This window comes from Lissotriton helveticus, chromosome 8 (genome assembly GCF_964261635.1).
Source record: "Lissotriton helveticus chromosome 8, aLisHel1.1, whole genome shotgun sequence".
In the NCBI taxonomy this organism is placed as follows: Eukaryota; Metazoa; Chordata; class Amphibia; order Caudata; family Salamandridae; genus Lissotriton; species Lissotriton helveticus.
Window position 1 is genome coordinate 417,598,180 of NC_136069.1, and position 14,630 is coordinate 417,612,809.

At 47.7% G+C, this 14,630-nt stretch overlaps 1 protein-coding gene across 1 annotated transcript in view; it reads right to left on the reverse strand.

Moving 5' to 3' along the window:
- The window catches only part of NEK5 (NIMA related kinase 5), a 372,187-nt gene that overhangs the window by 111,249 nt on the left and 246,308 nt on the right, over window positions 1-14,630 (reverse strand). The window lies entirely within an intron of this gene.

Sequence of the window (14,630 nt, forward strand, 5' to 3'; positions counted from 1 at the left end):
TGCGAAGAAAAAATAAGGGAATTAATGTGTTGCAATGCACCCTTGTCCTAAAAGAGCTTCCGTATACACAGATCTAACAAGGACTGACACCACAGGAAAAGGATCTACTTAAGCTCTTAACTCTCCGGTCAGCACAGATGTAAAGATATGCCCCCTCTAGAAGCTCCAGGCTTATCAGGGTGGCATTGAAAAAAATGGCAAACTAGCAAAGAGGCATGAACTAAAGATGGAACTTTCCAGGAAAAGATCCTTCAAGTGAATCAAAAACTGACCACCTATCTAAATGCACACTTACTCACACCCCCATGCTTTCAGAAGCATGCACACATCCACCCATTATTCTCAAGCGCACACACACATCCATTCAGTGCACGCACTCACAAATACACATACATTCATACAGAGACACACGCACGCATGCACCACACACTGCAAAATATAATACTTACCTTCTGAAGGGTCTCAGGGAGGGAAGCCTTGGTGGTTCCAGAAGGGTTGGAACTGCCGCCTCCCCTCACTGGTTGACATAGGTCAGCCAATGAGGGGAGGGGAGGAAGCAATCCCTATCTCGTCACAGAGAGGGATGGGTCAGTGAGACTGCTGACCCTACCACACTGTGTGACGAGACAACAGTGATGGAAACTCAACTCTGGGCACTTCAGGGCTTAAAACTGATGCACTCTGGTCCGAGGCTATTAGTGACGGTCCCTTTTGTCACGAGAGGGAGTGACTTGAGGCACTTTGGCAGGCTGAAGAGGTCAAACCCACTGGGCTGTGACATCTTCTTCCCTGCAACATTCAGCTCAGGCAGCCAGACGCCTGCCCATTTAGCACATGTCTAGCTCCTGGTTGCCTGACCTGAAAATAAAGAGTGTCTGTCAGGCTGACCTTTGTTCAGCCTGACAAACACTCTTTATGTGGCCCAAAAGGTTGGGGCGTGCCAAGCAAACCCCTACCCCTCGGGCCTCTGCTGCTTGATTGTAGGACACTGCTTCACCTCCCAGCAGGTTCGCCCCTAGGCATCATGGTAGATGCAGTTCGCCAAGTGTGTATACTTGCAAAGCCTCTCGAGTGTTTCACCAGGTGGGTGCAGATTAGTGCTGGCCATCTCTGCTGCTTGATTGTAACCTGATTCAAGCCTCTACAATTAATCCAAGATCAAATATCAGGATCTTCCTTGGATAGAAAAAAGCAAAGGTGTCTCAGTAGACAATGAAGATGGAACTATCAACTCGTTTTGCAATTTCAGTTGTGGATAAACCTTCAAAGTCTTCTTTCATGGCAATCAGGCAAACCACACGTTGACACTATATGCATGACCCTGTACTGACTCAGAGGGGGAAGAGAATGGGTGGGTGAGGGGATTAAACACAAATTTAAATTGTTGATAAAAAAAAAATTTGTATTTATTTTTATTGATTATAAAAACAAGCAAGGCATAGACAAATACAGAGTGCTGTCACGGGCGCGAGGCCAGACAGTGAATAAGAGAAAAATCAACATTACATGTAGGGGGGGATTCATAGGGGCAAACAATAAATCAAAATTACAATCAGTGAAAAACAGAGCTAGGGAGACATCGGAGCATCAATGTTATCCATCATTGGGGGAGTGCATAGATCTCCATGGTAAGCGTTCCACAGTCCCCACACACTGCCATTTCCGTGGACGGCCCCGGGCCACATACACAGTTTTTCACGCAACGTGCACCAGTCCATGTTTTCCTTCCAAAGTTCGACCTGAGGTGGTCTTTGCGAACCCCACAATTGTGCAATATCACGTTTTGCTATCATGGCACCCAGGGTCGCCCATTGAGTCTGGCCCGCATTATAATCCGTGGGCTCCCAGACATTCAAAAGACAGCGCCTAGCTTCCGGTAGGAGAGAGACACCCATGACTTCCTCCATCACCTTATATACTCCGTTCCAATAGGCAACAACCTCAGGACATTCCCAAAGATTATGAAGAAACGTCCCCACCGAGCCACAGCCCCGCTTGCAGAGCCCCTCCTCAGAAAAACCCATACGTACTAGACGGGGACCAGTGACATATACCCTGTGCAGAATCTTAAGTTGGACCAGTCGGAGTCTCGCAGGGATCCCAATCTCCTTAGGCGAGGAGACAGCAGATTGCCAGTCCTCATCATCTAACTCGAGACCGTCTTGGACCCACCGGTCACGTAGTGGTAACAGGAGATCTGCTCTGTCATTAATCAGTTTCTTGTAAACCAGGGAGATTGTACTGTCTGGAACGTGACCATCTAGCAATCTATCCTCCAGCGGAGTCGATTCGGGAACCGACTCACCGCTAGTGAAAACCGACATCAAAGCATGACGGATCTGTATATATCTGAAATACTCCGAGTCCCCCAGCTCAAATTCCGTTTTCAAAACATCAAAAGATTTAACCTGTCCCTTAACCCACAAATCTCCCACTTTGCTAAGTCCAATGAGATCCCACTTGTCGAACCCTTTGGATTTCCACAAATTACCAAGCCTTTCAGAATCAAAGAGTAGGGTCGCCAGAGTCAGTCGGCCCCTCCAACCCAAGGAGGCGGTAGCATCATGCCACAGTCGGACGGCCGTTCTAGTTGGCCCAGACAATGACCTGATCACCGATGTCGAGTATAGAGCTCTAGAGTAGCTACCTCCCGGAAGCAACAATTTATCCATCGCATATGCCGGGTTCAATGCAGGGCCATACACGCCATGATTGATGGCACTAAGTTGGGACGCCCAATAATACCTCCTGATGTCCGGGAGTGCGATGCCCCCGTCGTACCATGGAAGAGTTAACTTTGCCAGGGCAATGCGTGGTCGGCCATCTCATATCAATTTCCTCTGGAGGCTCTCAATCTTACGAAAATAACTGGCGGGGACCACATCTAGCGTGTTTTGGAGTGCGTATAAGAACCGAGGTAGGGACATCATCTTAAAAAGGGCAGCACGCCCTAGTGGTGAGAGTGGGAGCCTACGCCAACCCAAGACATCACGCTGTAGACTAACCAGGGGCAGAAGGAGATTGCGTTTATATCTAGCCACGGGGTCTGCGGTAATCCAAATACCCAAATATTGAAATCCTGCCTGTGTCACCTGAATGGGGCAATTCCGCGGAGGAAGTGGCGGGTCCCCTGAGATCACGTATCGCCCAATTGATCATCAAACCCGAGTTCCTCCCAAAAGGAGGCTAGGACATCACAAAAAACCATTAAGGATTTCCTGGGCGAGGTCAGATATAATAGAATATCGTCCGCATAGAACAAGATGCGATCTTCGTGCTCAGGGGACCACCGAATTCCTCTTATAGATGGCTCCCAACGAACCCAGGCGGCAAGGGGCTCGAGATCAAAAGGAACCGAGACGCGACCATTCACCACCACCTGCGCCAGGGGTTCCTCATAGAGAAGTCGCACCCATCCTGTAAACCCGGTACCAAAACCGAACTTGGCTAGTGCTGCCCACAGATACAGCCACTCGATAGTATCGAAAGCCATCGTGGCGTCCAAGGACGCCAAAATGGCCGGCTCACGCAATGACGCTGTCCTCGCGAGAACTCCATGAAGCCGTCTGAGGTTCAGGGCAGTATTCCGGTGCGGAATAAAGCCGGATTGATCCGAATGGACGAGGTCACTAATGACCGTAATCAACCGGTTCGCAAGAACCTTAGCTAGAATTTTTGGCTCGGCATTCAGGAGCGATATAGGCCGTTACGACCCACACTGGTCTCTTGGTTTTCCCTCTTTATGAATAACAACAATCGTCGCCAGCCGCTGGTCCCGAGGGAGAGTGCCACATTCATGAGATTCCAAAAACATATCTCGCAAATAGGGGGCTATCTTATCAGGTCGCAACTTATACAGTTCTATCGGCAATCCGTTCGGTCCCATGGCCTTACCAGAACGCAAGGAACGATTTGCGATGGCAACCTCCTCCGCGGTCATCGCAGAGTCCATAAAATCCCTGTCTTCTGCAGTAAGCGTGGGGAGGGCTATGTCTCGCAACAGTAAGTGGGAGTCCTCTTCCGGTCTGTCCGAGACAGAAGAATACACAGCTTTGAGGTGGTCCGCAAAGCACTCAACAATCTTAAGCGGATCAGACACCCGCGTACCGCAGGCCATCTCAGTCACAGGCACTACGCGATGAACCCTCTCCTTTTTGTCCAGCCAAGCTATCAATTTCCCTGCCTTATCTCCCACATCATAGAGGCGGCCCTGTTGCTCGCGGAACATAGTCCTAGCCGCTTCAGTGACCAACGCCTTGTAATCTAATTGCTTTAGTCGCAGTAGATGCATGTTCATGCGGGTAGGGTCATGCTCCAGAACAGACTCCAGGTCTGCTATCTCCGTTTCAATCACAACTACAGCCTCATCTCTTTGTTTTTTGACACCGGAGATCAGCGACAAAGCCTGTCCCCTCAAAACCGTCTTAAAGGCCTCCCAAAGCGATATCGCAGAGGACACGGAACCCTCATTTTCCAGGAAGTACAAGTCAAGTGATTTTACCAAGGCAGACCGTGTTTTAGGATTATGAAGGTACCAGGGATTAATTGGCGCAACCCTTCCTTCCGATCCCACAGAGAGGTCCATTCGAAGCCAAACAGGAGAGTGGTCAGAGATTCCTCTAGCCATGTGCCTAATTTCCGCCACAGACGCCGCTTGTGCGGCAGGTACCAAGACATAATCAATTCTCGAAAGACTACCATGTGCACCAGAGTGAAATGTATACTGTCGCTGAGATGGGTGCAACAATCTCCAGCAATCAGCCAGACCCAAAGTACCAATAAAGTCGTGTAGCCAACTCTGTGAGCCCTTGAGGTCCCGCGTTGGGTGTCTATCAAAGGTACCTGAAACGACCGCATTAAAGTCACCACCCAGTATCAATGGCCCCACAGGGAGATCTAGGAGAGTCGCCCTAGGTCCGCAAAGGTAGTGGATTGCAACCCGGGGGGAACGTATAATGATACCAGGGACAGCACCTTACCCTCCCAACGGCCAGTAAGAACAACATAGCGACCTCTATCGTCCAGTATCGATGTGTCGATCTCCAGAGGAAATGAATTTTTAAGGAGTATACCAACCCCTCGGGAGCCCGATGAGAACCCCGCATGAGCAACCAAACGGTAACCCCTCTTATTCATTGCATAACACGTGTTCCCGACCAAATGGGTCTCCTGAAGCAGGACAACATCAGGGGAATGGCGTTTGATCAGCTGCAGCACTATACCCCGCTTGATCCTATCTCCCAGTCCGTTCACATTCCAACTCAATAGTTTCAGCCCCCTACCCCATCCCATACAAAGTGGACATTCCAGCCACACGTAACAGTCAGCACCTGAATCAGACATGTAGACGATGCATTGCCTTGCGAAAACAAAACTCCAAAAACAAACACACCCCACCTCCCCCCCACCCGATCCCGTTACAACACCCCCCACCCTGCACCCCTGCGTAAGACCAAAAAGCCACCCCAACTTGCAGTGTGCCTGTCGCCCCCACATCCCAATTAATCTACGGAAAGTCTAGGTAGAGGAGGAAAACGACCCCCCGATTTCCCCCACCCCTCCCCAAGTGTCTCCGTGAATCTTACTGCACAGTCAACGAATCATAGTTCAAAGTCTGCAGGAACCCAGGAGCCAAACAAACGCAAAAGAGTCATTCTTGTTCCAGCGTTCCGCCCTCAGCCCAACCGCTCTGCCCCTCCTGCGGGCGGTGAGCCGGGAGCGTCTCAAGCCAGTCGGCCACCACTTCTGGGCGGTCGAAAAAATAAGTTCGCTCAGCATGTTCAATGCGCAGTTTAGCCGGAAAAAGCATGGCATACTTAAGTCCCATCTCACGAAGTCTCCTCTTTACCCCCAGAAATCCAAGTCTCTGCTTCTGGACTGCCTGAGTAAAATCAAGGTAGAAGCTGATGGTGGTGTTCTCAAACTTCATGGGCCCACTCAAACGCGAAGCCTGCAGGATAGCGTCCCTGTCACGAAAGTTGAAAATCCGGGCGATGATAGGCCGCGGAGGGGCCCCAGTCTTATGCCTCCCACCAGGGACTCTGTGGGCACGTTCCACAGCAAAAAAGTTACTGAGCCCTTTGGGGGCGAGGTGGTTCGTGATCAAGTTCTCAACAAAGAGATCGGTCGCAGAATCTTCAGCCTGTTCCGGAACACCTATGATGCGAACGTTGTTCCGCCTAGATCTCCCTTCAAAATCCTCCAGGCGACGCACAAGGAAATCATTAGAGGCCCTCAAATTGCGGATCTCCGTTTGAATCTCAACAACATCATCCGTCAGGGCAGAGGTTTTAATATCAAGTGATTTGACCTTCTCGTTAGTTTTCGCTAGGTCAGTGCGTATCAAATTCACATCTATGGCAACAGTGTCGAGTTTATGAGCCAACGTCTCCATCTGTTTACCAAGAGACGATTGGATCCCATCAATAGCGACCATCACGTCTTGCAGAGTGAGGTCTGCCATCGGGGTCGACGATTCCTTTGTTGCCTCGGGCGTCTTACTCGTCCCACCGGGTGATACCTTCGCCTGAGCATAGCGATCCATGATGTTGGTTTGGGTGTAGCCACCTCGTCGAGTGGGCTTAGACCTCTGCTTGTCCCCCTCTGGCTTGCCAGCCATGGCGAGGGGCCGTGTAGACGGTTACCACAAAGGTCAGATGGCGACAACACACAAGAGCCGAGTAGTAGGCCACATCCAATGTACAGGCGAGGTAGAGAAATATGGTTCACTAAGCCGCCGGCGAGGAGTCCAAAATCGACCCAAGAGTGCGGCTTCGGAGTCGCTGTGAAGACATGTAAATCATAAATGTTAACACTGGAGCGCAGGTCAAACCACAACGGCAGGAGACTGATGACTGCTCATGCGGGATCGTCTCATCCAGCAGAAACGAAAGTGAAAGTAGGCCCACCCGGTGTTCTCCTTCACAGCTGGCCGATGTTGTTCAACTCCAGCTCGGGCATCACACCTACACCACCGCCGGGCATCGCGGGGGTAGAAGGCCGCAACTCTCAATCGGCACAACTTCGGCACCCCGGGTCCGATTCAAATTCTGATTGCAGCGTTCGCGTCTACCGTGGTTCGTCTTCACGGAGACGTGGAGAAAGTCAGGATTATCCTCAGGATATATGCCGGAGGTTGTGAGGGTCTCGGGAGCCCTAAGCTCACGCGGCCATCTTGGTTGCGCGCGAAGCTCCTCCTCTCAATTGTTGATAATTTAAGAACCGTATTACAAACATGCTGTTCTTATGTAATTGCGCTAAGTGCTTGGTAAGAAACCTTGTTAAACTCTGTTTACAAAAAAGTTAAACCTTCAAAGTCTTCTTTACCCTTTTAGTCAGAGAATAAATCCATCCAAAAGAAACAAACGTGCCAGATTCAAATTGTATTGTGCAATAATACTACCTATAAAGGGGAAGTTGTCAGGCCTTACTACAGAACAGATCTCTGAAGAGTTGCAGATCCATTGGAGGGTCTAGAACCAAACGGCATCTTGGCACTTGTGGTGCCCCAACAAGCTAAAGATTGGGGAATCATGACTACAAGTTGGTTTCCTGCCTTTTCCAAAATGGCAGAAGTTCCTAGTGTGGGGAACAGAGGTACGACCAAGACGTCCAGGTTTCCCTTCAGAGTCAGGATAGACAGAGAAGCATTTTTGTCCTAAAGTCTCCAGATTAAGCTTGCTGCTAAAGCTGTCCCAAGAATTCCAGGTGATGAGTGCACATTAATGATTGTATGTTTTTGAATTGCTAACTTTCTGGGTACATTGTATGCGCAAACCCTGAATGCATCTACCTTTTGTTCACAGGTGGAGAAAGGGGCTTCATCCAAACAAGTACTCCAGTGTTACTTCCTTACCATTCACACATTCCCTGTTTCCCCGGGGCCTGATTCTAAGTACTTATATTTTTTAAATAAGTATGAAGGATCTTAGGAATTCAGGGAGGCTTAGACCAATCTGTTTTGATTCCCGTTATAGCTAGGCCTGGGCGGTAAACTCCGCTCCGTTCGGTGAGTTTGCAGAGTTTCCCACACTCAGCAGAGAATGCTGAGTTCCGAAAAACTCCGCTCTGTAGAGCGGAGCAGAGTTTTTTTCATCGCTCGCCAAGGTTAAGTTGGCGAGCACGAGCAAGGGAAACCATACTCCAGACCACCTACTGGCGAGATTTCTCAAGGCAGGCGATCGCGAATGGCCACGACATACACGTTGAGAAACCTTATGTTCATGTTGAGGAAGCTGCTACTCGAGCAGCAGATAGGGCGGCTCCTCCGCAATGGCAGAGGCGCATCGCCACACTGACTTAGAGCCAGCAGGTGAAAAATAAAACAATATACTATAATCATTTTATTTTTCACTAGCCGGCTCTGAGCCAGCGTGTGCAGGGAGGGGCAGGAAGGGGGGAAGAGCCCCGGCTTGTACACTTATAAGTGCACATGTGCGTTTGGCCAGCTGTCTCAAGACGGCCAAACGCATAATGCGCACTTAGTTTTATCCAACCGGGCTGTATTGGACAGCCGGATTAGAGAAACAGCACAGACTCCCTGTCCTGAGTTGAGCGTCAAAGCAGCCTGCTCAGGCCAATCCCAGTGGTGCTCTCATAGCATGAGAGCAGGGCATGGGATTGCACAGGGAGTCTCTGCTGCTGTCCCAGTGTCTGCTGGGACCAGGAAGCAGCAGAACACCGAGGTGCAAGGAGCAATGCGGCTGACAGCTTCAGGTAAGTGTTTTTTTAAAAACATTATTTGCACTCCACGATGACCTGCCCCCTCCCACCTCTTCATTGCGTTGGCCACCACTGAAAGCAGTGCACTCTTGCGCTGCGCATCGTGCAGTTTGCGCTGATTTTCTAGCATGGGATAAACACCTGGTGATACAAAATTAGCATGTCCAGCACAACCTAACGCACTTTCCCGCTTGCGGAACACCACGTTTGCATGGCAGAGTTTTTTGGTCACTTTGCGGAGTTCCGCATAGCACAGTGATTGTAAGGAAACTGTGGCAACAAAAAATGTTTTGAGTTTTACATTGTGATTATGCCTCCTCAAGTAATACATTCCAAACATTACAGCATTATTAGGAGATGCAATCATGTAAAACAATAGTAATTTCAACTATAACTTGCAATGGAAGAGACTCTGCCCGAATTGGACCACAAGCTTGTACTGAATGCTACAGCAAGACTCTTTCTGGATGTTCCTAAATATCATTCAGCCTCTGCTGCTATTTGGAAACTGCATTGGCTCCCTGCCTCTAAACGAATTACCTTCAAAGCCTTATTCATTGTCCATAAGGCACTTCACATTACAGGCCCTAAGGGAGGTAAGCATCTCTTTCAACGATATGTACCATCTAGACAGTTGAGTTCAGATGGAAATATCTGTTGTTTATCCCTTGGTTTTGGAGGGCAAGATGGGGAGGGAGAGATTTTGCTGTGGCTGCCTCTAAGCTTTGAATACTCTCCCTAACGCCATCTCCTGCCTGGAAGCTAATTGCCCTTTTTGTAGGGCCTTTGAAGACCGGTCTTGTAATGTCCCTTTTAGCTCAGGGATGATGCTCTTGCCCTGCTCAGTAGACTAACCGTATTAGCGCCTTGACACCTGCGGGCATTTGTTTGTGCTTTATAAAAAAAACAAATCAAACAATCAATCAAATCAGAAGTTAATGGAGAGCCATCCACAGGGAATTTATTTGGAGGTATACTTTTCTATGTTAGCAATATTACTTTTTGAGGCCCAATCCTGGTCAATAAACATACCACAGGTAGCACTGTACAACAAAGCAGAAGTATTAACAGTCTTTCCTGCGAGCAATTTGTAACAAAAATGAATGGTTATTAGTGTTATTCAGAGTCAATCTAATGTATGGGAGGTAGGTCTCTCAACTTCCTCTCTAGAACAGAATGTGTCATGCCACAGTTTTGTCATGCCGTTTAGAGTAGGATTGAATCAAATGTCCAACTTCACCACAATATAAACGCAGACCAGCATTATGTCAGCACCCTTTCTCACTTTTAAAGGACCTCGCATAGTTCCAATTTGCACAGGGTGGTCTTGAATAAACAGGTTCACTGAGACCTCTGATTTACCAGGCAATAAAACCTCAGGAGGATTATAGTACTTTTCTCTGAGCTTCTTCCTTTTCTAACTTCTCTCTTGTATTGTATTGTGGAAGAGGTGTGGCACCGCGGCCAAGGCGACTGACTCCGGAATCTGGGGATCACGGTTCGATCCCCGGCACCGGTGGCAGGTCAGCCCAGCACCATGTGACTCTGGGCAATAGCTTGCTTAATCTTCCCGACGGCCCCCAGCGCCTAGAGACCCTTACGGGTGATTGTGCGCTTTACAAAATGTGGATTTATTATTGTATTTTCAACTAGCAGTACCAAATCAATGAGTTCAGCAAACGAGGTAGGAACATTGGGAACACACTAAATCATGCTTAATTTTCTCCTTTAACCATGTTGAAAAAGACCCATCTGAGTTTTTTCAGCTGGCAAATGGCAAAATGAATCACATATGCCAAGCCATCCACCCAGTGCCTAATTTGTAAAATAAATGAGTGCCAGGGCCCTCGCCAGGAGGCCACTACAGCTTTCACTACCCATTGCCACTGCCATCGCTACCAATGACAATACCAAAACCACTACTAACCATCAGATTCCTAAACGTTTGACTGTTCGGACTATTTCAGCCTCCAAAGCCATAGGAATGGCTTTGGTGGCAGGTATTAGTCATTTTAAATGTACATTGAATTAATAAACAAGCATAGTTGTGCTCATCTCTAAATGAGACAAACAGCGCCACCATGTGGCAGCTGCCATTAGTGCCGGTGTTGACAATTAAGTGCCAATGCCAAGCACCGGAAGCCATTGGCTCAAATTAAGCCCTGCATCCGCCCCATCTTCATGAATATCATACAATAGTTCCTCAGGAGAATACCCAAATTAGAACATTGAAAAATCTTTTAAACACAAAAAAACACATCAGAGTGTTAACCCCTTAAGTGCTGCCGTCGGCCAACGGTCGTCACGGGCACTACCTCCCCAGTGCTGCGTGCGACCGCTGGACGTCCAGTTCAGCACCGGATAATGGACAGCGCAGCACTGGGGAGGTTTGTTTACTAGCTCCCAAGTGGTTAACAAGTATCAGACTAAGTTGCAAGCAGAAAGCCGATCAAGTAAGAGATCCAATTGGATCACGCACACTTAGGCAGGATCTTGACTAAATCAAGCATGGCAAAAAGCAAAATGCGCAGTATGGGATTTCCAAAATTCCTTTAACTTCTTAGGATCCTAGAAAAGTACAAAGCACTTGTAGCGACCTCTGTATTGTCTGTAGACTGTACAACCACAGTCTGTTTAAACACCAGATTCTCAAAGCGCAATTGTCCTGAGATGATCCATAGTGTTACAGTCCACTTCTGGGTTGTCCGAAAACTGGGCAACTCCTCACTATAACTGCAGTGCCACAATTCACAGAATTATATATGTTGAAGGGACCAACTGTCTCCTGAAGAGGGCTGCAGTTAGGAGGAAAACCCCATAAAGGGGAAAAACTCCTTAGTAATCTTATAAGTCTTAATTGAAAATGAAGATCAATAATGAAAAGATTAGCTAAGCACCAACTCCTTCTGACATATGGAGGGAGAACAGAGCCTGGCAAAATCCAGAAATAGAATACAAGAGCAGAGTAACTGTGAAGAGCAAAACCTCAGAGACACAAAGAAAAGTAAGTGTCAAAGCGAATAAGAGAACTAATGCATCCTTCTTTTGGAAGGGCCTTTTTTCACATTGCTCCAACAGGAAGTGACGTTACAGGAAAAGGTCTACTTCAGATTGGATTGAGAACTTCACTTAACATCCTATGGACAGACCACCATCTTGGGACAGGCAGATTCTAAGGCACGTTCACACCACTATTGTGGAAAATCATGACCTCTGCCATGCAAAGAAATATTTATATTATGTTGTGCATATGTACATATATAATATATATGTACATAATTATATTACCCAGTGGTAACTTTAGCCCTGAGGGCAAGGAAACAGATCAACAGATTCCTTCCGCTCAGAGGGAGCAGCATAAATAGCTGCTTCTTCCAGGCAGGAGCAATTCTGGCTCCCGCAACCTGCGGGGAGCCGGCTGGGGCCAAGGGGACCCCTGGCCCTAATAAAGCTTGGAGATGGTGGCCACTTGGCATCTTTCCCCTTTTAAAAAAAAGGACCTGGGGATTGGGGTCCGCTGTGCCTAATAAGGGTCAGGTGTCCTGTAGCCAACCTCCCACCAGGGTTGTCTTTACGTATGGTAATAAAATATTACTTTACATTTTAAAAAACTAGAACTCTGTGACGTCATAAATGATGTCATAGAACATGTCACGAGTGATGTAATATATGAGATTATAAACAGGGCATGGTTGGGCACAAGTTATAATTAGCTCTACTAACTATAACTTGTGAATTTCTGTTTCTTTTTAGTTGAAAAGGTTAATGCTGTCAGTGACATTCTTCTCTATGGGATTTTTGAAAATTCTATGTCTAATAACTTTGGCGTTTGTGGACGGAATTGGCTGAAATTTTCAGGAAAATGGCACATTTTGTTTCTGAGCAGCCCTTGAACATTTGGGGGGGGTTCGTCAAGGGGGGGCCGAGAAAAAAGGGGGGTCCCAAAACGTGTTTTTAACATTGAGTTTTCCATAGGGCGGTTGGCCTCACTTTTAGCCCGAACGGCTGAATGGATTTGCACGAAACTTGGCAAAATTGTAGGGACTGGTAGCCCGATGTGCCTTTGCTAGGTCTCAATATATGTGCTTCAGTGGATTTTGAGAAATTAACGTTCAAAAAAAGATATATATCTGTAACAGCGGACCGGGCAGCGCTCCGGTTCGCGGACTTTACGCGTTACGGAGCTTTGTGAAGCGAAGCTGATTGGTTCTCTGGCGTCTGTGAACATTCCAAACAGTCCGTAGCGGCCGCCATATTGTCTCTCGGTAGGATCGAGAGACAAGCGGAGGCCAAAGCGAAGGGGCAAATGACCGTAAGGGGGCATAGTAGATCCTCCCTGACCCTCTAGGTTTGATGTGGAGGTTTTAAAAGGGCCCCGCGGGGCAAAAAAAAAAATTATAATAATAATCGAACGGCTGAATGGATTTGCACGAAACTTGGTAAAATATTAGGGACTGGTAGCCCGATGTGCCTTTGCTAGGTCTCAATATATGTGCTCCAGTGGATTTTGAGAAATTAACGTTCAAAAAAAGATATATATCTGTAACAGCGCTCCGCTTCGCGTAACGGAGGTTTGCGAAGCTGATTGGTTCTCCGGCATCTGTAAACATTGCAAACAGTCCGTAGCGGCCGCCATCTTGTCTCTCGGTAGGATCGAGAGACAAGAGGAGGCCAAAGCGAAGGGGCAAATGACCATAAGGGGGCATAGTAGATCCTCCTTGACCTCTTAGGTTTGATGTGAAGGTTTTAAAAGGGCCCCGCGGGGCAAAAAAAAAAAAATAATAATAATAATCGAACGGCTGAATGGATTTGCACGAAACTTGGCAAAATTGTAGGGACTGGTAGCTCGATGTGCCTTTGCTAGGTCTCAATATATGTGCTTCAGTGAATTTTGAGAAATTAACGTTCAAAAACAAGATATATATCTGTAACAGCGCTCCGCTTCGCGGAGATAAAATTATCTCTGTATTACCTAGCTGTTGCTAACACCAGTTAGCGACGGCTAGTAGGAGATAGCGACCATCTTGGGCCCCACTTTGCATGTGAGTGATATTTATCACTAATGACATGCAAAGTGGGCATGCCAAGATGTTAGCGACTGGAAACAGTCGCTAACATCGCTATCTCCTATTACCAACTTTTGGAAATATTCGCGATAAGCGCGAATATCTCCAAAAGCTACCACCTGCCCTGAGCAGTTCTTAGCCATGTTATCCAATCAGAGGTGGATAACATGGCTAAGAGCATTAGCTCGGTAATGCATGAATATCGCTGAGTTTTCAGCGATATTAATGCATTGCGGTCGTTTTTTATCGTATTTGCGATAAACCTTGATAATAGCAAGGTTTATCTGTGATAATTTCAGAAGATGCTTAGCGGTAAAAAATTCGTTGCTAAGCATCGTTAGGGATAAATATCGCTTAACTTTGGTAATATGCCCCAACGTCTGTTAACGTTCGATTCGAAGGAAATCAGGAAGTGTTGAAAAACATTGTCTGCGCCATCTTGCCTTTTTTCAAATGCCACACTTTTGTCGTGCACGGCAGTCATTTTAGATGCCTTGACCAGACCCACTCTCTGCACGCTGTCGATCCTTAGCATGGCTCCCCACCCTCGCAAGCATCTCCCCCAGGCAGTGGTCACCCCTGCTCTCTGTCTTATGCATGGGTAATAAACCACCCCCCATCTGCGCTGCTCTTCACTGAGAATCACACCCTGTGCCCGCCCGACACCTCCCTTTCGCCCTATTCACTACCGCACCCTCTGACACTCCTTTTCCTCTGTGTCCGATTGTCCAGGCCGGTCCTAGGGTATCAGCTAGCCCTGCAGATGTAGTTTATGGCCCCAGCTGTAAAGAATCACCCCTCTTCAAAGGAGTTATAGTAGATCAAGGCCCACACTCGATGAGA